The sequence below is a fragment of the Grampus griseus genome (assembly GCF_964374135.1).
Source record: "Grampus griseus genome assembly, chromosome: 12".
Lineage (NCBI taxonomy): Eukaryota > Metazoa > Chordata > Mammalia > Artiodactyla > Delphinidae > Grampus > Grampus griseus.
Window position 1 is genome coordinate 82,957,650 of NC_139006.1, and position 25,471 is coordinate 82,983,120.

The window sequence follows — 25,471 nt, forward strand, 5'->3', positions numbered from 1 at the left end:
GAAATCAGCCAGACAGAGAGGGAGGGGAGAGCTTTCCAGGCATAGGAAACAAGTGGAAAAATCCATGTGGTAGGTAGGATGTGATGGGTATGAGCAACATGTTTTTCCACAACTGGAGAGGAAGGAAAGAATACTCAGTTAAGCTTCCTACCAGAATTGACGTGTATTTTTCTTCAAATTTCATGGGCCAAAGAAAATTGCATGACCTTAGCTGATACTGGGAAGCTAAGAAGTGCAATTTCTGATTAAAGAGGAGTAAATGGGTAAAAACACCACATATAAAATATGTGAAAAGGATACAGTGTCTAATAGACTTTACAAACTTGATATGCTTTTTAAAAAATATTTATTGAGATATAATTGACAGACAACAAAATGCACATATTTACATTGTACTGCTTGATAAGCTCTGAAACATGTACAAAACCAGTAAAGCCATCAGCACAGTCAAGGGCGAACACATCCATCATCCCCCAGATATTCCTAGTCCCTCTTATAAAGTCATCCGTGCCTCCACCCACCGTCCCTCCTGCTACAACCCAGGAACCAGTGGTCTGCTTTTATTTTATTTTATATTTTGTATTTTCTAGAGTTTTATATAAACAGAATGGTACAGTGTACACTCTTTCTTGTGAGGTTTTGACCTCTTCATTTTACACAATACAATTATTTGGGAGTTCACTCATATTATTATTTATCAGTTATTGATTCTTATCGCAGAGGCATATTACGTTGTATGGATACATCACGAATTGATTAGCCATTCATCTGCATGGACATATGGGTTGTTTCGAGTTTTTTGGCCATTACAAATAAATCTGCAGTAAACATTTATGTCTAAGTCTTTATATAGACATATGGTATCTTTTCTCTTTGATAAATATCTAGAAGGTGAATGGCTGGATGACATGTGAGATGTTCGCTTAACTTTTTACACAATTGCAAACTGTTTTACAAAGTGGATGAGAAATCTTACTTTCTGTGAGCAGAGTAATAGAGTTTCGGTATCTTTATTTCTTTACCAGTACTTCATATGATCAGTATTTTTACTTTTAGCCATTTCAGTAAGTTTGTATTCGCATTATATTGTTTTAATTTGATTTCTCTTATGACTAATGAGGTGAAACCCCAACTCATGTTCTTATCTGCCACATGACTGCTTATCTTCTTCATTAAAGCATCTATCTGAATCTTTTGTCTATATTTAATTGGATTTTTCTCTTCTGTGTTGATTTTTGAGGGATATACATTTTCCTCCAAGGAACAACATCTCTTTATATCTTTTTATACTCATAGAGTCTTTCAAGGAAGAGAAATTTTCAATTTTGGTAGAACTCAATGTATCATTTTGTTATTTATCATCATATCAATCTCTACCAAAGAAAAAGCTTACTGGATTTTTAATGCATTGAGAGTATAGATCAATGTGGTAAACATTTTATATTTTTATGGTGGTGAGTCTTCCAAAACTTAGTAGTTCTTCAGTTTCTCTCAGCAGTCACAAAGTTTTCTTGAATAATTTGTGAGACTTATCTCTATTTTCATATTTTTGATGCTATGGTGAATGATAATTTTATTTCAACGTTTGGTTGATTGTTGCTAATGTACAGAAATACAAACTGTCCTATATTCACTGCAATCTTAATAGACTCACTTACTAGTTACAGTAGTTTTATTGAAAATTCCATCATATTTTTGATCTATATGAACAGGTTGTCAGTGAACAAAAATTTTCTTGTTAATCTAGATGTCTCTTTATTCTTATTTCTTTGCTTTTTGTTTGGCAATACAATGTAAAATAGCAGTGACGATTGTGGACATCCCAATCTTAGTTTTAAGTGAACAACATTCTGTCTTTAACCATTAGGTATTATTTACCTGTAGGATTGTTGAAGATGCCCTTTCTCAGTTTGAGGAAGAGTCCTTCTATTCCTAATTTTCTTAAAGTTTTTAATAAGAATTCATATTAAATTCATTCCATTTATCGCAACTATTTTGACATTGAAATGGCATGCATGCCTATTTTAAACCACTGAGATTTTGGAATTGTCAATTATATTAGACTCATCCAGTCTATTTTGACTAATATATCAAGTGTTTTTTATATTTATGTTTCAGAAATATTGCTCATAAATATTTTGCTATAACAAGTCCAGTAAATATTCCCTTTCTGGGCCTATGGATTAAAAATCAGTTAGTACAGGTCTGTGTATGACGTTAATTTAGAGTCTCTTTGACCAAATTGTTTCCGTTTTTGTATGGTTCTTCTGCTATGCCTGTCCATTATAATTACTCGTGAAGCCATTCTGTTAACAGAGGCTGTTTGTTCTCCTTGACTTTCCTAAACTGGCAACTTCAGTTTTGTGGAAGCTGCGGAAAAATATGAAAATAATAATGTTAGTACTGTAATAATTATAATAACAGCCATTATAACTAACCTGAAATGTGCTCACATAAAATGTCTGGTCTGTCTACTTGGGTTAAATCTGCCAATAAATAATTTCTACAGGATATTCATAAACAGAGTTAAGTTTTTCTCTGCAAGTAAGAAGTATTAATCATTAAAATATCATTCTATGGACTTTAAAACTATAAAAGTCAAATTTAAATGCACAAAAGTCATCAAATCTATCGATGACATAAGGTAGTAAAAATGAATTGTATTGATCCTACCAGTTTTCAAGGTTATGGATTATGCATCTTTAGAAAGAAAGAAGCACCAGCTTTTTAAAAGGTACTCGTGATTCTATTAAAAAAGAAACAGCATTTTTGTGATGCTTTATTGGTGCCAGCTTATCATTCCCTAAGGCTCCTGGTTCTCCGGGGGGAAAAAATGATATGAAAAGATTGTTAGTTTTAGACCTTCTGAAAATTGCAGGTAAGGGTTAAAGAGTTCACTCTGCTATCAAATCAGATCCATCTTATATATGTGCAGATCAGGTGGCCAGACAGTGTGCTTTCCCCCTATTTCTTGCCTTTTATCACAAGCAAACAGACCTGAAGAAAGGCACCTACCACCTATTAGATATCTGTGAACAACCAGTCACATCTTGTTAACATAATGTAAAATATTTGGCCTTTTATTCAGAAGTGACACTATTTTAATAGCATCAAAATTTGCTCCAGACATGCTGCTCTTGCTGTAATAAGACGCTGTAAAAGACAACACTGTGAGTTAACTCTCTGTCTTTGGGAAATTGAGTGAAAAGCAGTTCACAGCTGCACTTCTCTACATAAAAAGAGCTCACATATAACCTCATTAAATAAGACAGCAAGTCTATGTGGCATCCAAAGCTATTAAGCAAACTAGATTGGTCCATAATAATAAGAAACATATTTCATATCTGTTGCACAGTACAGGGCTTTTAACAAGTAAGAGGCATAGCATGCTGGAAAAGGGTTGCTATTCCCCATCAGTATATCATTATCAATGCTAGTGCTGTCTCAGAAGAAGCACTTATCTCATACACTTTATTGCTTGATAGCTTGCTGATTGCTTTTACAAAACAATAAATTGATGGCCTGATTCAGTACTGACATTAGGTTATGTTCATTTTCAGTGATTGATGTCTTGAATTAGAACTCTTGTATTCGTCTCTGTTTAGGAATATGAAATTCTAAACAGGCTTGTCTGATGTCACAAATAAAGCAGTATAACTGATGCCAAATGAGCTATATTTATTCATTTAAATAACTAAATGGCTTTTCCCTTTAATAAAATTTTCATAATTTATATCTAAATGTCTCCATTTCCAATTAAATTGTCTAGCCAGATTAAAAATAAAACTTGTAAAAAAAGGTGTTAAATATTTAAAATTTGCAATTTCAAAGCAGATTAAGGAAAGACTACAAAATCAGAATAAATTTTTAATAATTAGATAAATATAATTTTACTAATTTTAAAATTTAAAAGGCAGAATATATTTATTATTTTCCATTAACTGGGGTTATTGTTTGATTTTGTAATTTTAAAATAATACTGAAACTAGAAAGGTAAAAATGAATAAAACAATAGGAGGGCAGAGCTATTGTTTTTGTTTCCACTCTTTTTCAGAAAATTTACTTTGGCAGACTTGATAAAAATAACATTAGTATTAACCACATTCCCATAGAAGGCAGCAAGTTCAGTGCTAAGATTTTTAGTAGTTTAAGAAAATCAAATAACGAACGTGTTCTCAGGCCGGTATATCAAATGAGGAGCAATCTAATGTATAATTAAATAATCTCTCTAGACCAGTGGTTCTCAACTGGGCATGATTTTACCCCCAGGGAGCATTTAGAAAATGGAGACATATCTGATTGTAACAAATGGGGCATTGACATTTAGTGGGTGGCAGCTGGGGATGATGCGAAACATCTTAAGAGTGCAGAGGACATCCCCATACAACAAAGAATTCTCAGACCCAGTGTGCCCCGTGTGCTGGGGCTGAGAAAACTTGCTATAGGTGCTTCAAGGGAGCAAGGCCAGATTGTGGGCCTCCCTGCTTACCAGTCCCCTTGTCCTGTTAAATTCAAACAACTTAGCATTTCTCTAATGATTAGTGATGTTGAGCATCCTTACATGTGTTTGTTGGCAATCTGTATATCTTCTTTGGAGAAATGTCTGTTTAGGTCTTCTGCCCATTTTTGGATTGGGTTGTTTGTTTTTTTGATATTGAGCTGCATGAGCTGTTTGTAAACTTTGGGGATTAATCCTTTGTCAGTTGCTTGATTTGCAAATATTTTCTCCCATTCTGAGGGTTGTCTTTTCGTTTTGTTTATGTTTTCTTTTGCTGTGCAAAAGCTTTTAAGTTTCATTAGGTCCCATTTGTTTATTTTTGTTTTTATTTCCATTTCTCTAGGAGGTGGATCAAAAAGAATCTTGCTATGATTTATGTCATAGAGTGTTCTGCCTGTGTTTTCCTCTAAGAGTTTGATAGTGTGTGGCCTTACATTTAGGTCTTTAATCCATTTTGAGTTTATTTTTGTGTATGGTGTTAGGGAGTGTTCTAATTTCATTCTTTTACATGTAGCTGACCATTTTTCCCAGCACCACTTATTGAAGAGTCTGTCTTTTCTCCATTGTATATTCTTGCCTCCTTTATCAAAGATAAGGTGACTATATGTGTGTGGGTTTATCTCTGGGCTTTCTATCCTGTTCCATTGATTTATGTTTCTGTTTTTGTGCCAGTACCATACTGTCTTGATTACTGTAGCTTTGTAGTACAGTCTGAAGTCCTGGAGCCTGATTCCTCCAGCCCCGTTTTTCTTTCTCAAGATTGCTTTGGCTATTGGGGGTCTTTTGTGTTTCCATACAAATTGTGAAATTTTTTGTTCTAGTTCTGTGAAAAATGCCATTGGTAGTTTGATAGGGATTGCACTGAATCTGTAGATTGCTTTGGGTAGTATAATCATTTTCACAATGTTGATTCTTCCAATCCAAGAACATGGCATATCTCTCCATCTGTTTGTATCATCTTTAATTTCTTTCATCAGTATCATGTAGTTTTCTGCATACAGGTCTTTAGTCTCCTTAGGTAAGTTTATTCCTAGGCATTTTATTCTGTTTGTTGCAATGGTAAATGGGAGTGTTTCCTTAATTTCTCTTTCAGATTTTTCATCATTAGTGTATAGGAATGCAAGAGTTTTCTGTGCATTAATATCACCTCACACCAGTCAGAATGGTCATCATCAAAAACTCTACAAACAATAAATGCTGGAGAGGGTGTGGAGAAAAGGGAACCCTCTTGTACTGTTGGTAGGAATGTAAATTGATACAGCCACTGTAGAGAACAGTATGGAGGTTCCTTAAAAAACTACAAATAGAACTACCATATGACCCAGCAGTCCCACTACTGGGCATATATCCTGAGAAAACCATAATTCAAAAAGAGTCATGCACCACAATGTTCATTGCAGCTCTATTTACAATAGCCAGGACATGGAAACAACCTAAGTGTCCATCAACAGATGAATGGATAAAGAAGATGTGGCACATATACACAATGGAATATTACTCAGCCATAAAAGAAACGAAATCGAGTTATTTGTAGTGAGGTAGATGGACCTAGACTCTGTCATACAGAGTGAAGTAAGTCAGAAAGAGAAAAATGAATACCATATGCTAACACATATATATGGAATCTAAAAAAAAAAAAATGGTCATGAAGAACCTAGGGTCAAGACGGGAATAAAGACGCAGACGTAGAGAATGGACTTGAGGACACGGGGAGGGGGAAGGGTAAGCTGAGACAACATGAGAGAGTGGCATGGACATATATACACTACCAAATGTAAAATAGATAGCTAGTGGGAAGCAGCCACATAGCACAGGCAGATCAGTTCAGTGCTTTGTGACCACCTAGAGGAGTGAGATAGGGAGGGTGGGAGGGAAACTCAAGAGATATGGGGATATATGTATATGTATAGCTGGTTCACTTTGTTATAAAGCAGAAACTAACACACCATTGTAAAGCAATTATACTCCAATGAAGATGTCAAAAAAAAAAAAAAAAAGCTTAGCAAATAGATACACGCTGTCTGTTTAACTGTGCCCTGTGCCTTTATATCTCATCCCTCTGCCCCCATTTGTGGAATAAGAATGTGGCCCATGACCATGGACATGGAACAGGCAGGAGGAACAGGGACAAGATGGTCTCAGTCACGTTAGGTGTAGCCAACTGAGTATTCTGAGCGGCAAAATGGAATCAGATAAATAAAAAATAGGTGGTTACTGGGAATAAATGAAGAGTTATGTTATGACAGTGCTAATTTGATGATTGGGGTTGGGCTTTGAGAACAAGAGAAAAGAACATGCTTTGAGAAAAGCACTTAAACCCATATTCATTATATGTGTTAACCTGCAACTAACTGGGAGAGCACTAATTTATAGTGACATCTTCCTTTACATTTTTGATTGTGTCATATATTTCTTTACACTAGGATGGGTATACCAATCCTCTGTGTGTGTGTCTGTTAAAGAGACAGAACGAGAGAGAATGGGACCAATCATATAAAGTTCTGTGTGCCATATTTGACTTTCATTATTTATGGAGGTATAAGTGGTAGAATATGAAGGTAGAACAAAACTAAAAATGGAACAATGTTTGTAATACAGCAGAGTAAAATAACATTTTATTTCAAATGAAGACTAAAAGTAGCAACTGTGATGACGTGGGATTGAGATGAGGTCTTTATTGTATATACATGGCTGGGGATTTGGATTACATAATAAGACAAACAGTAAAATGGTGAAAAAAGTGCTCACCCAAGGCAAATGTGACAGAGCCAAAGCCACCTTTGAAATACCTAGTATTTTCTATTGGAGGTTCTGCTTATTTGTATGATTCCTAATTTCTAGTTTCATACGTATTTCATGTGCACACGCACACATTGCTGAAGAATAAATTCTGAAGAATAGAATTTCTGAGAAAAAGTAGGGCAATTAAATTGTTGATATAAAGCCACTAAAATACCTTAAAAGTCCACGGCAATATTCATTCTTACTCACAAGGTTGCGGTTACATTTAATACTGACACCAGTTCAGGTTGTTGATGAGTTGATCCATTAATCAAAATTCATTGATTATGTGACTGTTTTCTATTATTTTTTAATTTGCCAATTTATGTAGCTTTGAATATTAAGATGTTCTAGAAGTTTTCCCATTTCTGTTCTAAATACTTGGGATTAAAAGATGAAAATACTTGACCAGTCTTCAAACAGCTTGTATTCGTCAGAGTTCTCCAGAGACACAGAACCAATAGGATATGTAGAAATATGTACAAGAGGAGATTTATTATCAGAATTGATTCATGTTTTTTTTTTTTTTTTTTTGCGGTACGCGGGCCTCTCACCGTTGTGGCCTCTCCCGTTGCGGAGCACAGGCTCCAGACGCGCAGGCCCAGCGGCCATGGCTCACGGGCCCAGCCGCTCCGCGGCACGTGGGATCTTCCCGGACCGGGGCACGAACCCATGTCCCCTGCATTGGCAGGTGGACTCCCAACCACTGCGCCACCGGGGAAGCCCTCGTAATGCATTTTTTAAAGATTTAATCGCTGTTCTATTTTAATAAATAAGCATAACACACGTGTACATAGGCTTTAAACAAGCATCTCTAACAATCAAGAAAAAACACTATCACATAATTGCATTGTATTATTATGTATAACATATGGAGCACACCAGTTCATGGAAGTTTGTGCTACAAGTGTATTGAGAACAGGTACAAACGTTTTGGTCTTAAAAAGCCAGTTTCAAATATGCATGACAGTGAAAAGTTAACCTGCTGGAACTGATTCTAGAAAGAGGGTTGAGTTGTCTCATAAAATACAAAGGTTTGTCCTTTTATGGACCTTTCTATCAGGTATCTTTAAATTTTAACCTTATCTTTCTGAGCATATATTTAGAAAACATCACAAGCTGTTCCTTCCAATTACAGTTGTCAAACTATTAGCAAAGAAAATACAATATAAGGCAATGGCCTTCCACTTTTCTCTTAGGGAATGACAATTATTTACTCAATTGGTGAGTAAATAATTAAATTCATCCATTTTGAAATTCATCCATTTGAAAATTCATCCATTTTGAAATTCATGAATGGGTGTTTCATGAAATTAAGATCTGTTTGGAATAGCTCAAAACTAATATGAATAGAAAATTTCATTTTGTCTTACACAATACAGAATGTTGTAATCAGAGAAAGGGCATTTTGTTTGTCTGATGTCACTCCTCCAGTATGTGCAAATATTATGTTAATAGTATGAGCTTTAGTCTTAAAGGTAATTAATAAGTAAAATTTAATATCAAAATTGTCATGAGAATAAATGCAAAAAGGCACAAGATTTTCAACATACAAATTGTTAGAGAGAACATGCTTACCTAAAATGAAAAATAGATAGGATTTAGATGTACCTCTAATGAGGTTCATATTTTAATGTCCTCAATGGAAAAAAAATTTAAAGGAAAGAGAAATCAGAGAAAATGTGACAAAAATAGAGATAACCAAAGAATGTGACCAAAAACATGGAAATCACCATATATTTTATAAGACTGATAGTGTTTCTCACTATGGTACCCCAAATGAGAACATGTTAATATCAATAAGTGCACTAGGAATTCCATAAGCATTTGAACACCTGCAATTTTATTATGTTTAAATGTTTTTCCAATTGTCTGTTAACTTTCTACACACAGTCTTCCCACAACCTCACGTTCAATCTCTTGAGTTTTAACCTGTTAGCACGCATCTGACCATTCAAGTATTCTGTTAAGGTTAAAAGACAAGTTACTTTTGAGTTTACTATTTCATTTTCCATATTCAGGAGCTTTTCCTTCAGGTTAGCTTCCAACTACATGCATCTGAGTTAAGGCTTTCCATGCTCTAACTCATTGTGGAGCAGGGTAGTTGCCAAAGGTGGACATGGCAATTTTGGATTGATGGTTTTTTATTCGGTGAAAACTGCTCTAGATTCATTTAGTCTCTGTATTTTGGATTGTTTAATACAATGAGTGGATGATAATTGAAACATATTTTGAGTACTTTTCTTCCAAAATTAGGAAGAATGCTAAGCTTATTTCACAAGCCCCTTTATCTCCCTTGTCATAACCTGCCTTCTACCCAACACACACACCACATCAGAGGTAAATACATTGTTAACTATCTACCTACGGGACTTCTTTATCTTTTCTCATTTCCCTTTTACTTTTGGGTACTTTGCAAAATGTATCAACAGAAATGAAATAAAAAGTGGTTTGAGGTTATTTATAACATTGCAATTAGAAAAAAAAAATGAGGTTCAAAAGTCCCAAGCTCATCTAGGGATAAGAAATGATTTCAATAAATTCCCTACAAAGTGAAAAGTTCTCCAGTCAGTATAATGTGTCCCACTTCTCCCAAACCCATTCTTCTCCCTCTGATCAGCATATAAAACAATTAGTTACTCATGTCACATGGAACAGAAATGCCCTGTTTCTATTTCACCATGCTGAAATACCAGACAAAATGAGATTCTGGAGTGAAACAACAGGAACAACTAAGCGAATTCGGTTCAGTTATGCCTCTGCTCTCCATCCCCTAACTAACCACAAGTAACTAAATAAAGCAGCCACCTCTGCCCTCTAAGAATGGATAAGGAAATAATACGCTATCAGTCTCCTTGAAAGCATTACCACTATAAAACCTATGTATCGACCCATTCTCAGCCTTCCCTTTGGCATAACGATCTGTTCATAAAAATCTGCGTAAATATTCCCTTCCATACATATTTTTTAAAATCCTGTCTCCCTTTACCCCATCTGTATACATACTCACAAACATTAAATGAGCCTGAGTCTCAACAGGCATACAAGAAATGAAAATTTTAATATAACAAGATGCCTTCATGTAAATGTTAAAAGAAAGCAGTTTCTGTTACAAATGTTTTGCATTTCCTCAAAATGCATTTATCAAAATGCATGCATCTATTAAAAGATGACTGATGAATTGTTTTGCAGTTGCATAGCTCAAAGCATTTTCTTTTATCCAAGTAAGACATTACCCAAAGGGCACTAGGTTTAGCTATATAAAAAACAGTGCTTTGAGTCTCTTGCCAGGTAGCGGCAAATACTGCCTTCCTAGCTTATGAGCTTTAGTGCACCAGCTATGGTAACTGTCATTCACCCATAGATTCTTTCTTCAACCCTTGCCTCCACACACTTACCTCAAGGCTTATGATGAAAGGCTGCACTAAGTAAACCTGAAAAATCCCCCCTAAGCTGGCAAGAAACTCAAAGCAACTAAAAGATGATTCATTACTCAGAGTATCATTTTTATTTGCAAGAGACTGGAGAGTCATGGCTGAAACTAAAGGCTGTGGGAGTGAAAGTAAAAGAAGAAAGGAAGAGGAGGAAGAAGCAGGTTATTTGAGTTAGTGACTTAATTATTTTTTTCTTTCTTTTACAGTCTTCTTAAGGGTAAATTGTTTATTGTGTCTCAGTGTGGTAAAAGGTCTCACTTTATTGTTTGCAGTTTGATGCATGAAAGATTTTTAAGCCTCACGCCTCCCTCTTCCTTTGTGCCCTACGTCTGGACAAGCACAAGAGATCCTGAATGTTGGGTCCTCTGGCTTCAGTGACAGATTCAAACTGCAAACCTCTTTCCCTGGGAGGGACCTCTTATCCCAGCCCCATCCTCTCATCACAGTAAAAATCCCAAACTTGTTCTCCTCCTCTTCTCTTCCAAGCTATTTTCAGACAAGCTTGGGGGACCTGCCCTGTTTTCCCCAGAAGCCTCACTATGTGAGTAACGAAAGTTTTTATACTCTTGGTCTATGTGTGGCTTCATCAATCTGGGCATCTTAACCAAATTTTGAGTGGGAGCCCTGCTTCCTCAGGTTGTCCGTAAGATTTAGTCAGATCATTTAAAATTCACGATATTACTTTTATCTAAATTGTATAGAATACAAATTTAAGGATGACATTCGAATTCTAAATCAATAAATTCTTTTCTGGTACATTCTCTGGAGTCTAAAAACTAATTACAAAATGTTGCAGAGAATGCTATATTAATTTTGTACATAAACTGAAGCCACACTATTCCAAGAGAATAGATGTGGCCTTATCAGCTGGAAGCTACTCACCATTACATACGAGCAGTGATTTTGAACTAGGAAGTCAGAAATAGACCAGACTTAACAAAGTTTGCAAAGCAGCCTTAAATCACCCCAGTCCATGATTGGATTAAGGTGATCCATAACTAGCCTAATCCCTGACAGAAACAAACAAAAAATCTGGTTTGCAGGAGAACATTTTTCATAGCCTAAACTATGCCTGTAGTCTTTCATACAATCAAAGAAGACTACCAGTAACATTGTATGACAAGATGAGATGACTAAAGATTAAATTATTTTAAAAAAGCAGTCCATAGACACAGTCACTGGAGATTCCAGCTACTAGTTATTAGATATAGATTTAAAATAAAACATGGTAAATATGTTCAGGAAACTAGAGAATGGTGTCTAATATTTCAGGTAGATTTAGGAATAAAAGTCCAATGGAAGTGCTCAAACTGAAAAATACAGTACGTGAAATTAAAAACTCTATAAATAAGTTTAACAGAATCTTAGACATAGCTGAAGAGAAGGTTAGTGGACTTGAAAATATATCTATAGAAATTTTCCAGAAAAAAGACAAGAGAGGGAGTGAGAAATATAGAACATGCAGCAAGAGTCAACGTGTAACAAATACATAGTTATACTCTTAGAAGAATAAGAGAGAATGGAGAAGAAACAGTATTTGAAGGGTTAGTTCCTGGAATTTTCTTGAGCAAATGAAAGACTTTAATCCATGGATTCAAAAGTGTTATAGGCTTCCTCAGGATAAATATAAATAAAAATTACACATAGGCACTTTCTAGTAAATCTTCTCAAAATTATTGACCAAGAAAAAACTGTAAAGAACCAGGGGAAAAAGAAACACATTATCTTCAAATGAGAGACAGTAAGGATGAAAGATAAAACTATACCTAGAACTGTAGAAGCTATCATACAGCGTGATGACATTTTCAAGATGTTGAAAGTAAATCAGTGTCAAACTAAAATTCAGCAAATCTATCTTTCAAAAATGAAAGCATAATAAGTTAATATTCAGAGAAACAAACATAAAGTGTATTTCTCACAAACAAGCCATAGTAAGAGGAATGTAAAATGGACTTGTTAAGGCACAATGAAAATCATCTGTATGACTGTAAGGAAATGCATATAGTAAAGAGACACATCAAAAAGGATAAAAATATTAGGAACTCTAAATAAATGTCATGTGTAAATAATAAGAAGAATGCACTGAAAAACTTTGCGTAGCAATAGGATGAAAATAAATAAAAACAGTAGAAGAAAATTGGAGGGTGACAAATAGCATTGACATGCCTTAAGATCCCTGCCTTGTTGATGAAGTAGTAAAAAAATACTAAGTTGTAACAATTTTTAATATGTTAAAATAGCATTCATTATGGGCAAAGTGGAGCAAACTTACTTCATTCTATTCTCTTCTGTGAATTACACCTCAAAACCCAAGACAAAACACATAAGACATCTATCAAAAGATTCTGAAAGGTAAAAGAAAAATGCCAGACCAGTTAAAAACCTCAGTATTCGAGATGTAAACCAGTGGTGAATTCCCTGTTTTGTTTTACCTCTTATATGATATATTCCCTCCTGAGTATAGAGCTTTCCACAGCTCTTTTAGAAATCACAATATCCATTCAGTCTTAAAATGGTCTAGACAACTAGGTATTTTAGTCATTTAGAGCCCGACTGCTTTGCATACCCCACAAGACCTCACCCGGCATCCACCGGCCACTGATAAGACAGAGCCTTGGGGGTGTAAGACCATAAGCTGCTATGGCCCCCTAAACACAGACACCCACCATGCTACTGAGCAACATCTCCCTGACATGTAAGCCCCCTCTTTGACCCCCTCTTCTCCAAAGAGATCCCTTGCTCCCCTCCACTTCTGGAGGTGGCCCCTGGGCCATTTTGTCTCATACTGAAGAGACTCAGACTGTGAGAGCTTCTTCTCTTGTGCAACAATATCCAGGTGCAGCCCAGTAAAACCCTTTGTGTGTTGCTGCCTCTTGTGGTCATAACTTTTTCACTGATCAGCTCCAGAATTCCTTGAACCCTGCACAAGTGGTTGTACTGCTTTGAATGTTCACTGTAGCCATAAGTTCTAGAAGCTTCACATTCATTCAGAATCCTTGCTTTTGTCTTTTCTTTTGATTTTGGGCTCTTCTAAATGATCTGTTGAACAACTGTTGATGGGGAGGTAAGGTGTGGAACTATGGGATCATTCTGTAATTTCCTAAATAGCCTTTTAGGAGGCCTGCATCTTAGGAGTGTGACCTTTACCTGCATTTCTCTGTCATGTAGTGTTTTATCTCTGGCCCTGTTTCCCTCTCTGTCTGTTGCATTCCCAACCTACAGCCACTCGAATTTCTTACCCTTGTTGATGATCCCCCCCCCCCCCACTTAGGTGAAAAAGGAAAATTAAAGGGCGCTGGAGTCATACTCTGGTAATGCCTTTTCCTTGTGAAATAGGCTTTTTTTGTGGAGGAGGCTCTGTGCATATTTCACAGTGATGATTCCTCCACTCTGCCTGTCATGGCGTGAGGGGTCTTTCTTGGATCTTGACTGAGAATGTGTTGGAGCTGCTGAAGGCCAAGCCCGTGAACGTGCGAGGGCCCCTCCAGACTGTGGTCTCAGGAGTTCCTCCCTCTCACGCCAGTCCACACAGCCTCTAGCAGTTCATCAGAATCACCACCAGAGAGTCCCTTCCATTTGTCTCCGGCAGCTTCTGCTCCAGGGAGCACATTTTGGCTGTGACTCTCCAGATGTGGGCAGTTTGCCCTACAAACTCAGTTCTCCTGATGGGTCCAAGAAAAGTCATTGATTTTCAGTGCATCTGGCTTTTTCTTACGGTGATTACAGGAATGATGACTCTGAACCTTTTTACGCGTGGAGCTCCGGGAATCTGACTTTTAAAGCTGCTTTTCAGCTTAAAACCAACGTTGTAATCTCTGTTTTCCCCGCATTCTTTTGTCTTCTCTTTTCTCAGGGGCAGTGATCCTCATATTTAAGGTTTATGTATAATGGAGTAAAGTATATGTAGATTGATGAATAAAAAGATAATGAAAAATTACAAAAAGAGACCATATGATACATTGAAATAATTTAATTCTGCTGTCTAATGGTATCACTCTCAGGAACTATCTGATTAATAGGAGGTATATAGGAATAAATACTGTTGTGCAATACTGTTTGATGAGTACTTTGCTGTTAATGATATGGTGATAGAGGAGCTTCAGGCCTTAGTCTGAAGAGAAGTCAGGAAAGACTGTCTGGAAAAGATAATACTATAATACAGTCTGGGGTTGCCATGGAAAAACAGAAGGAAATGTTTGCAGACAGAGATTGCAAAGTATACCAATGGCCAAAAACTTGAGGTATATAATATAAGCTTAAGGAATATATATATATATATATATAAATATTTAAATATATATATATATATAATATATATATTATATATATATATAAATATTTAAATATATATATATATATTATATATATATAAATATTTAAATATATATATAAATATTTAAATATATATATATATATAAATATTTAAATATATATATATATATTTAAAAAAGTGTCAGCAGAGGGGTGATCATTTTAAGTCCTGGGTACACATAAAATTATTCCATGGGTATAGAATCCTTTTGTTCAAATAATAGATTTTGGTATAAGAGGATGAGAACACAGCTCATCAATATACACTGTTTAGCAAAGTTGTTCAGTAGAGCTTGCACTCTGTTTTTTGAAACTCTGTTTTTTGAAACTGCCCCAAAATGGGCAGAAGACCTAAATAGACATTCCTCCAAAGAAGATATACAGATGGCCAAGAATCACATGAAAAGCTGCTCAACATCACTAATCATTAGAGAAATGCAAATCAAAACTACAGTGAGGTATCACCTCACACCAGTTAGAATGGGCATCATTAGAAAATCTACAAACAACAAATGCTGGAGAGGGTGTGGAGAAAACGGAACCCTCTTTCACTCTTGGTGGGAATGTAAATTGATACAGCCACTATGGAGAATAGTATGGAGGTTCCTTAAAAAACTAAAAATGGAATTACCATATGATCCAGCAATCCCACTACTGGGCATATACCCAGAGAAAACCATAATTGAAAAAGACACATGCACCCCAGTGTTCATTGCAGCACTGTTTACAATAGCCAGATCATGGAAGCAACCTAAATGCCCAGCGACAGACGAATGGATAAAGATGTGGTAATATTACTCAGCCATAAAAAGGAACGAAATTGGGTCATTTGTTGAGACGTGGATGGATCTAGAGACTGTCATACAGAGTGAAGTAAATCAAAAAGAGAAAAACAAATATTGTATATTAAAGCATATGTGTGGAACCTAGAAAAATGGTACAGATGAACCAGTTTGCAGGGCAGAAATTGAGCCGCAGATGTGGAGAACAAATGTATGGACACCAAGGAGGGAAAGCGGTGGGGGTGTGTGGGTAGTGGTGTGATGAATTGGGCAGTTGGGATTGACATGTATACACTGATGTGTATAAAATTGTTGAGTAATAATAACCTGCTGTATAAAAAATGAATAAGATAAAATTCAAAAATTCAAAAAAAATAAAAGAAAAAAAGAGACTGTTTAAACGGTATAAACAGATTCCCTAAATAAATGAAATTGAAATAGATTTCCATGGGGTGATGGATAGAATGGGATGAAGGAAAATAATCCAGTTGTGGAAACTGAGAAAGAAAGAGAGAAAACAAGAACATAGGCATGTGATAAAGGTTAGACAGATGGAAATCTTCTGAGGCAGCATTGGAAAGTATCATTTTATCTCTAGCAACGGTTTTGTCTTAATGTCTATTTAATGTGGTGTTTGCATAGACACTCCAGCTCTTTTCTGGTTGCTGTTTCCATAGTATATCTTTTGTCCCCATCATTTAACTTTCAAACTGTTTTTGTCTTTGAATTTAAAGATTGTGTTTGTTTGCTGTAGTGATTTGGCTGGAATAATTCAGTGCAGCCTCTGATGTCCTGCTCAGGTTATACCCCAGGACGCCCTGGGTTAGGATGCTTTAGGAGTCAGCTGTGGATTGTGCTTAAGCTCCCTGAAGCAGTGAGGTTTCTACCTGTAACCTTAGATCTGTGTGTGGCCTGGAGGCTACTTTCTCAATTCAGCGAGTTGATGAGTTTACCCCTCACTCATTCAGAGAGGGGAGAACCAGAAGTTCTTTCCTCAGAGGACACAGCATTGGGAAGGTGCACAATCGTCATGACCTTCAGGATGACTGTGATTTTAGCTGCGCCCTCTGAATGCCTTTACTCTGGTCTCCCCGATAGTCCTCTGAGTTGTCTGAGTCTATTGGCATCACATACAGCTGTGTTGTTGTTGTCACACATGTGTAATGATATTCTTTTTAGGTAGAGAAAAACTGAGAGAGTATATGACCAACTTATCCATCTCGAGGGAAAAAACACAGCCAAAGTACTCTCAAATATTTATACATAATCTATAAAAGATCAATATAGATAAATACTTTTGGAAATTTTTAAGATATAATAACTAATTTTGAGCAATAGAATGTAAGTGGCAAATGAAATGAATTTGGGTCACAAATTATGGCACATATATAAGACAACATAACATGTATCAATTTCAAATTATTATAAAATAATATTCAGTTGATAATATGCATGATATATTTTTAGGTGTAAAGCACACTTCAAAACTATGGTGGTTTAAACTAAATAATAGATGTATAGATATGTTCTTTGTCAGACTTAGGTATTTTCTTTATTTTTCACATTGTCTCTAAATACCAGATCTATTAATTTAAAAGAGACTACGCAAAGATATGAATCAACTATACTCTGTTAAATACCTTATATGTGAGGACATTTTCAGAAGAGAAACCAAACAAGCTATTTAATTTTACTCTCAAGTATTTAAAGTGCTTTGTAAGATGAAGATGCTTTCACATTTACATATTTTAGTTCCTATTTATTGCAATTCATCACTTTACCTGCCAGAATACACAGATGTCCTTACATTACATTGTGCTACTTTACATTTTATTTTTTCCAAGTTGTATTGAATCACAAATCAAAAAGTTTGCAACATAGTTTTGATTCGTTTAAGACTTAGTAGAATCTGTTTCCTGTTTTATGTTTGACGATAATTTAGCATAATATAAACTGGTGTGACATTAAACAACATTCCTGAACAGAATTCAATTCCATTAACAAGCTCCATTAGGAAAATATAACTGCCTACAAATCAACGATTTTGTGTCAGTTTCATTAAATACTGCTTGGGCATAATTGGTGTGATACCGTACCTTACATGACAGTGCTTGAATTGTTTGGCTAGAAAAGGCAACGCATAATGTTGGATAAAGCATAACCTAAATGTAATTTTAAATTGCTCGTATCAGAGTCTGCCACCCTAAGAAGAAAAAAAAGTCATTTGCTTTATGAAATTCATGACTGACATTTTAATTTTCAATGAAAAATCTATTAATGGATAATTCAAGGAAAATTTGTAATTTCAAAAATACAAAGATTTATTGTTTATTATATACTATTTGCATTGAAGATAGAATGCTTGCTATACTTACCCAATATTATGATTGTGTGGATTAAGTAAACATAATTCATGATATGAGCTCAAGTCACTGGATGTCCTGCGGCATCCACCAATGTTTTTCAAAAGAAGATATTGATCTTTGGAAGAGAGCATAGATTTGCTCCAGAACCCTCGGGATGTGCGCAGGATTCCTCTATGATGCTCTATGGGCAAATCCTAACATGACAGGAGCAGCAAAGCAGCAGTGTGGTTTAAAGAGCCCCAGCTTGAACATCACAAGGTTTAGGGCTGAGAGACAGCAACTTAATAATTGCCACATATCATGTCATCCATTGTAAGCTCACACTCATTTCAGATGCATCAAATGTGAAACAAAATAAAGGTATTGATTTACTTATTTACAAATGTGCTTGCTTATTTATTCAAATACTTATTTTAACATTTTAAAGTACAATTAGCATACAATAAACAGCATAAATTTAAAGTGCAAACCTTCAAAAGTTTGACATTTGTATACACCTGCAACACCATCACAAAATCAAAACAATGAGTATATCCATCATTCTCAAAAGTATTTCACCCTCCCTAGACCCCCAATTCCCAGGTCACCATTGTTCAGCTTCTTGTCTGATACAATACACTGTATTTCCTAGTATTTTATAAAAACGGCATCATGCAGTATGGAATCTATTTGCCTGTCTTCTTTCTCTAACTATATTTACTTTCATTCATATTGTAGTCTATATAAATACTTCACTCTTTTCATCGCTATGTAGTATTGGATGTATGGATGCAATACAGCATATGACCCATTCACATACTGATGACTTTTGAGTGGCATTAGGTTTGACTGGTGCATGAATTGCTTTTATCCTTTTGGGAAAATAGCTAGACATGTAACCCCTCAGTGTTATACTTCATTTGCTTTCAGGCAAATATTTTAATAACTTTGCTGTAAACTTCCTCTTTGACCTATGGGTTATTTAAAAGTGTGTAATGTAATTTCCATATATTTGGAACTTTTCCAGTTATCTTACCATTTTTGATTTTAAGTTAAATTCTATTATGCTCTGAGAACAGAACTTGCATGCTTTCCATTCTTCTAAATTTGTCTCTTTTTTTTCCTAATGGCGAAAGATATGTTCTATCTTGGCGCATGTTCTAAGGGTACTTGAAAAGAATGAGTGTTCCCTGTTGTTGGGTGGCTCCTTACAAGTGACAAACATAGCAAGTTCCCTGATAGTGTTTTCAGGTCCTTACACACTTATACATTTGAGGCCTCATTGCTCTATCAGCTGTTGAGACTAGCATATTGTGACCTGTGACTATAATTGTGGATTTGTCTCTTTTTCCTTTCAGTTCTACTAGTATTTCTTTTATGAGCTTCAAATCTCTGTTGTCAGATGCTTAGTTGGGATTGTTATGTCTTCTTTGAGAATGTCCAGCTCTCTCATTATGAAATATCTGTTTTCATCACTAATAATATTGCTCGTTCTAAAGTCTATTTTGTCAAATATTCATGTGGCTACTCCAGCTTTCTTGTGGTTGGTGTTTGTGTGTTAGTCCTTTATCCCTCTGTTTACTTTCATCTCTCTCTATATTTGAAGCATGTTTCTTATAGATATCATTTTTTTTTTTTTTTGGCTGTGTTGGGTCTTCATTGCTGTGCGGGGGCTTTCTCTAGTTGCGGTGAGAGGGGGCTACTCTTCATTTCAGTGTGTGGGCTTGTCATTGTGGTGGATTCTCTTGTGGAGCACGGTCTCTAGGTGCACAGGCTTCAGTAGCTGCAGCACGCAGGCTCGGTCGTTGTGGCTCATGGGCTTAGTTGCTCCACGGCATGTGGGATCTTCCTGGACCAGGGACTGAACCTGTGTCCCCTGCATTGGCAGGTGGATTCTTAACTACTGCACCACCAGGGAAGTCCCTGGATATCATATTAAAATCTACCAATTCGATAGTTGTTTTATTCTTTTCCATTTGTTCTCTTTCTGATTTCTCTTGGTTAACTCTACAACTTGTTCTTGTTTGTTGTTAAGAGAATATCTTTCCTGTGTCTCTTGCATTTCTGCCTATTTCCTGAACAAAGACTGACAGCTTTTGTTCCATGCCATTCTTTCAAACGTGTTCTGTATGGCAAATATAGACATGGAAGATAGTTATAAAGGTCCCTCTCTCTAGGACACTATCCAGGAAAATAAAACATATCATCTCCCTCTATTAGCAAGTGTGGACAGTTTTGATGGCAGCCCTCCTCTAACAGATTGGGGTTCCTTATACTCTGGGTTCTTGTCCTTAACACACGTGAGCACGTGTTAAATGACAGTTGACACATTGCTCTGCACATTGCTCTGCGGGAATTGAGGCTTGAAGGATCTGTGCTATGGACCGAATGTTTGTGTCCCCCCGAACTCCACATATTGAAACCTTAATCCTCAGTGTGCTGGTATTTGGAGATGGGGCCTTTGGGAGGTAATTAGGTCCTGAGAGTGGAACACTTATAATAGGATTAATGTCCTTATAAAAAGAGATACCAGAGGGCTAGTGCCCTGCCTTCTCCTCTCCTCCCCTCCCCTTTCCTTCCCTCCCGGTCTCCTTCCTTCCCTCCCTCCCTCTTTCCTTTCTTTCTTTCTTCCTTCCTTCCTTCCTTCTCTTCCTCTTTCTCTCTCCTCCCTGTCTCTCTCTCTCCAACTTTCTCTGTCTCTCTTTGCCATGTGAAGATTAAGTGTTTGTCTGTGAGCCAGGAAGGTGATCCTCACCAGACACCTGACACGCCAGTGCTTTCCTCTTTTTTTATTATTCCCTCCCTTGCAGCGAACTTTAAATCTTGCTTGGTTGATTATAATCAGGATTAAACCGAACTTTCTGCCTTTGTTGTTTTGCACTTGTACAATTGAACTCCACTGAAAAAATATGACAACTATGTTGACTAACTGCACTTAATTGTCATGAATCTAAAATATGCCTTAAGGGTAGCATGGATCTCTTAAGGTCCAACTTAACTGACCACCTCTAAGACAATCTAGCGAAACACTGAAATGATAAAATTAATGTCTAAAACCAGAAAAAGGTATGCGTAGGAGAATGACAAGTATTTCAAGTGGCAGCACTTCTCACTGTCCTGTGTAGCTTTAGGAGATGACATGAGTGAAATTGGAAACTGCGCTGGTTCCTCAGGAGGTGGCTGCAGGGACTCGGGAAGGTGGTTAGGACCCTAGGTGTCCTGAAGGTATGTCCAGTCATGGGTCAGATCGAGTCAGAAAATGAACATGGTAAATTCACATATTGCCCAAGGGTTGAATTCTCCTTCCAGACTTACTGTAAAATGTGAACTCTAGACTCCTTTTCTACTTGGAAAATAAAACCCCTCATACACAGACATTCAGTGCTCTACAGACGGCTTAATAGTTAGCCAAGCAAAGATTTGAATATCTCAATATTGGTAGCAAGATCATGTTTGGATCATAATCTTTAGGTAAAGAATCAATCACTATTCATTCATTCACTCAATCATTCACCATATAGTTATTGAACCTCTACCACCCTTTTAAATATTAAGGGTGGGGAGAGATTCCTACCTTATTCCTAAACGAGAAAGAAGCCTACAAGCATAAATTCTGTTTCTTATTTAAAACTTTGTGACAATACAGCCGTCTACTTCTTTGTTAAAAGCTAATTTTGCATAAGAGTGACACAAAAATGGGTTTTGGTATACGTGCCATTTATCAACCTATGAACAGCCTTTAACAGCAAATGAAAGCCCTTTATTTGGGTGCACACATCGCCAAAAATCTTACAGACTATTATAAGATTTATGACAGCTTTCACAGCATTCTTTTTTCTGGCATCCACTTCAGTGCATTAACTTTGAAAAGAAACCGTTTGGCTTGAATTGTGAATATAACTTCAAACAATAAAAGCAAAGGGATCCATATTGCAGCTCCTCTCTTATATATGAATACACAAATATTTGCATATTGAACCCTACTTGGTGCTTTTAGGGAGCTGCAGGTACACTTGAAGTTCAAGTAAAACGCAGAGAGGTCTGCCTGGCGAATTTAGGTGTTAGTAAATTGTGAAGTATTGGTTAACACAGTGTCAGAAAATGGAAACAAAGAACCTGCTTTTGTATCTTTATTACCCTAAAAAAACCCCACATGACTTCTAAATCTGGTAAGAACGATTTTGCAGAGTTCAGACTTAATTACGTAGGTAGCCATGACTAGAAGCTCAATGTATAATTTCAAGGAGTTGATTAACACAGATATTCCAAAAATGTTTAAAACATTATATGAATGTGAGTGCAGCATAAAGAAATACCTGTGGAATAGAGCTAAACACCCTGAAATGTAGTTCAGATCCTGTAATAACATTGCACCAGGCATATATTTTAAGCTCTCTGGCTCAAGCATAAGCATCTAAAAATAGAAAATTATCCACTTTTCTTTGACTATTTCACAGCGTTGTTCTATCATTAATTCAAAAATTGTGTAAAGAGGATAAAAGGAAAACGGAATTCTTGGTCTACTACTTGTAATATATGAGTCCTTGTCAGAGCCTGTTTTGAAATTATGAAATTGTTAGCATGTTTAGAATAAATGATTTGTACTAATTACCATTCAATATTATAGTGATCATTTACAACACTAAAATATCACTATTAACCTTTATAATAATTCTGTGAGGTAGGTACTGTTTCTCCCCATTTTACAGATGAGGAAACCAAGTCTAGGGTGAAATAAATTAATCAGGGTCACAATAGCTTATTCATTCTTATAAATTCTGGCATTGGGAATAAAATGCTGATCTGATGTCCAAAACCACGGGTTTAAACACCATGATATGCTGTAACTCCTAAATTAAACTTTTAAGATGATAAACATCTTGAGTTGAATTGGAGAAAAGGAAAGTTTTCACCTTGTTCAGGCTAATCGTTAAGATAGATTGAGGGTATTTTAAATGGAGAGCATGAATCAAGTACTTTGGAGGGTGATTTAAAAGTAGCATAGGCCCTGTTTGCACATTACTAGTATCTAGTTAATCTTATTTAGAAAATTAAGTCACTTAAGCCTGATTCAACAGAATATGCTTCTATCTGAGTTTTTGCCACCATTGAACTTATCATTTGATAGAACAAGTGTAGGCTTGCCTTCTATCATTATAAACTCCATGGAGAGGTTAGCCTCTCACATTATCTCCTTTGTCATGGTCTTGTACTATTTCTGCAACATAGAAATTGTTGTCCAACAATCATTAAAATAAACTAAATTGCTACCATGCCTGAAAAATGTTTCTGTACATAAAGATGTAAACTAATGAAATCATGGTTTACCTCATATTTGGTTGTAATTTTAAGAACATATTATTTCTTTAAGATATAAATCACTGAAATATAGTCATATATAACTATACTCTAGATTTTATCTACCACTGTCACATTAAATGGTTACATGGTTGATAATGAACGTCAATTTTATTTTGAGTTTTCCTATCAAATGTATTTTACTACATTGGAGCTAGTACTTTAGCAAGTAAGAAGTTAAATTGGAATTACGATAATGCTCTGAAATCATATATAAATATTGTATGAAAATTCTGGGATTTTCAGACTAAATTCAGTTAAGAAGGAAAGTCTAGAAAATGACTTTTTATAATCCCAAACCTAACTTTTGTAATTCAATTCAATTCAGTTGTATGAAATTGGGAGTTTTAAATACAAATGGATCACTAACATGAGAAAAAATTGGGGGGGGGGTGCTCTGATTTGACGTTAAACAGTAATTCATCTCCCCAAATCTGTACTAATATAAAGGTATAAGCATGGTGATATAGTCTTTTAACTTTGGTGTTGTCATATTGTCAGCACAAACTTATTTTGACCTGTAGCTCTGGACTGAATACAAGGACATCAGTAATGAAGTTCATCTGTATATCACGTTCCTGCAGGACGGGCATGGAGGTTTTCACACACTGTACACAATACAGAAATCAAATGTACCCATGGAAGATGGAAAACCTAACATTCCTCATGAAATCTATGAAGCATGAGCCATTTCCTTGGAAGTGCCTAAAATCAGTAGATTAAAATCTGAGATTAAAAGAAGCAGAGTATATAATTTCAGTAAATATAATGTATTTTTCTAATGTGCTTTTTCTACTATAATATTCTCCCTGCCTCCTTCCTCATTGCTGAGGCCCACTGAGCAATAACTTTTATGCTGTATTTTGAAATGAAATAATGAGTGGTGTTTTACTAATTAAAAACACTAATCAATTTATAATAACATGATTTAATAAAAGAAACCAGGACCCAGAATCCCTGGAGAAAGAGCCAGTTATACGAGTAGAGTAGCAAATATGCGAGATGAACCTAGAGACTTTTGTAGTGGCGGAATGAAGGGAATGCTCAGAACAGGAAAATGAATCAAATCAAACGTACAAAAACAATGAGGGGATATGTCAAAGGGACACAGGACCTAATTGAAAGGGCTCCCAATGATCAAAGCTAGAACAATTTGAGAAACAAAATAAATAAAGTAGTTTTGGATTGTAACTTAAAGTATGACATAAATATACATGAGTGCTGCTGACATAAAAGAATGATCGAATGAATAAATAAATCAGTGGGGGAGAGAGAGAAATCTGTATAGAAGGATCCCAAATAATTTATGCAGATACTCCACCGTCAAGGAGATGGAGCATAACTCAAAATATCACCCTCTCTAAGTATGAGCCGTGCATGGTGACTTCCTTAAAAAGAGCAGTGTACGTAAAAGGGAGAAAAGAGCAACTTTCAACTTTCGAGTAGAGAACCCTGATGAAGAGCATGCCAGCCAGCTAAAGAAGGGTAATGGCAGTCACGATAATTCATGTTGATAGGACACATTTTGATAAGAAGAGATGAATAATGGCACTTTACCTCTGTGCTCTTTCTCCCCAAATCCTGTATCTACCATCAAATAATGAGAAAATCATCAGGCAAATCCCAGTTGAGGGTCATGCCACAGACTACTTCACCAGTTCTCCTCAAAACTGTCAATGAAGTTCATCAAAAACAAGGAAACTTTGTAAAGCTGTTGAAACAAGAGGGGCCTGAGGAGACATGACAACTAAACATAACGTGGTGTCCTGGATGAGATCCTGGAGTAGAAAAAGAATAATAGGGTAAAAAAAAAGAATTCAGGAAATCTGAATATAGCATGGACCTTAGGTGATAATAATGAATCAATGTCAGTTTATTAGCTGTGACAGATGTACTTCACTACTGTAAAATGTTAATAATAAGGGAAATTGGGTGTGGGGTGTATGGGAACTCTCTGTATTA